The following is a 2,272-nucleotide window of genomic DNA, read 5'->3' as shown; positions in this document are numbered from 1 at the left end:
GAAAGCAGAGTGAGGAAGAGAGTGCCAGCAAAGGAAAGTGGTAATGAGATGAAAGTCCCAGTGTTGTAAGTAACCTAATCATGAAAGTGACATCTGATCATCTCTGTGCGTCCCACCACCAGTCAGGGGACTTCCCTGGTGGTGGGACTTCATATTCCCAATGCAGGGGGCTAGGTTCAATTCCTGGTCAGGGAACTAGATCCCACATGCCCCAACTAAGACCTGAGGCAATCAGATAAATACATTAAATAAATATTTTAAAAATTCCAGGTTTCTCTGGTGGTTCAGTGGTAAAGGATCCACCTGCCAATGCAGGAGATAAGGGTTCGATCCCTGGTCTGGGAGGATCCCACATGCCATGGAGCCTCACAGCCCGTGTGCCACAACTACTGAACCTGTGCTCTAGAGCCCGGAGCTGCAATAAGAAAAGCCGCCTCATCGAGAAGCCCTCACACCGCAGCTAGAGAGTAGCCCGTGCAGCGGCAAAGGCTCAACGCAGCCAAAAATAATAAATAAATAATATTTTTTTAAGTCATAAGTTTCAGCCCACATGTCAGAGGAAGATATTACCCAAGGGAGTAAATCTCAAGAGGCGGGGTTATAGGGAGTCATGTCAGAAGCTGCCCACAGATGGTGTGTGGAAGGTAGGGAAGGAGTTAGCATCACAGAAATGTAGAATTTTCTGGTTGAAAGGAAAAGGCCCTGTAAATCCCGCCACCCACATGATTCCTGAAGTCCCAATATAGCTTGCTGCCAAGTGGCTTTTCGTTCTACAGCTGCACAGTGACGTGGTTAGAAATGGTATCCTAGCCATTCTGGGCAAGAAGCCGTCTGCCTGTAATATTCACCCTTGCCATGCAGGGTGAACCCGCAACCCATAACCTGTGAAAATGGGGGAGAGGTCAGAAAATACTGCTCTCTTTAAATGATGGCTAACCACTTTCATGAAAGCTGAAAAGTAAATGGTAAATAAAGCTTTGGTCTAATTTTTAAACTAACCTGGAATATGTAGCATGTTTCTGCAATTATTAGTCCACGTATTTTGACATATAAAACAACAAAGATTTCTCTCAGGAGCTGGACCAATCAAGAAGTTTTAAAGAAAACAGCACTGGGAGTGCCTAGTACAACCAAACCAGACATCAAAATCTACAGTTAAAAATTCCAGAACTGAGAAAAGAAATGATCCATAGAAAGCCCCAGTGCTTCACTCCTTTGTCAGGAAGGATATTTTTTTATGTGTGATCTTGAATTTGGCAAGAAGTCTGAACTGTGGCCCAGTGACTCGAAGACAGCATTTCAGAGTTTGCAGCATGCTCCCTGGGAAACTGTCACAGCCAAAGTTATGGCATCATGTTTGACCCTCCCTTATCCACAAGACCTGGCTCAAATGGCTGTTTATAAACGATAACTCTAGTGTCAAAAGACATATGATTGAAGAAGGTAATTAAGGCTATAAAAATGCAAGGAAGCCAAGAAGGAAGGAAAAGGGGAAGTAGGGGAAAAAGGTCCCTTTTTACAAGTACTTCCTCCTTATTAGGGGTGATTACAAAGTTATAGGAGCTTCCCAGGTGGTGCAGCAGTAAAGAATCCACCTGCCAATGTAGGAGACCCAAGAGACATGCGTTCAATCCTTGGGTCAGGAAGATCCCCTGGAGTAGAAAATGGCAGCCCACTCCAGCATTCTTGGCTGGAAAATCTCCTGGACAGAGGAGCCTAGTGGGCTATAGTCCATGGGGTCACAAATCAGATAAGACTGAGGGACTGAGCATACAGACACACATACACACAAGGTTATAGGAAGACATTAAGGCCTCCTTAAGGATCACAGCACTGTTTTGAGTGTCTGCTTATTAGAAAACCAATCTCACTAATTATCTCATAGAATGGCCAAGATGGAAAAGATCTTGGAGAATTCCCTGGTGGTCCAGTGGTTAGAAAGTCACATTGTCACTGACAAGGGCCCTGTTTAATCCCTTCTTGGGGAATTAAGATCCCAGGTGGAAAGAAACAAAGAAAAGGATCTCGGGGAACTTGTGGTCTTATCCCTAATTTCAAAGATGAGGAAATCAAGTTCCAAAGAGCCTAATTAATTCACCAAGTGGACAGAGAAGAGGAGGACTTAGGTCAGTTGTTCCACGAGAGGTCACCTATGGGAGACTGTCTCCTCCTAAAGGGATAGTCAGTCCCCTTTGCCTCCCACACTCCCCCCAGCAAGCAGGATTTCTCAACTTCCTGCTTATGCAAACCCTTGAGCAGTGCCAGCTCCTCA

This window comes from Ovis aries, chromosome 24 (genome assembly GCF_016772045.2).
Source record: "Ovis aries strain OAR_USU_Benz2616 breed Rambouillet chromosome 24, ARS-UI_Ramb_v3.0, whole genome shotgun sequence".
NCBI lineage: Eukaryota > Metazoa > Chordata > Mammalia > Artiodactyla > Bovidae > Ovis > Ovis aries.
This window is presented reverse-complemented; position numbering follows the sequence as displayed.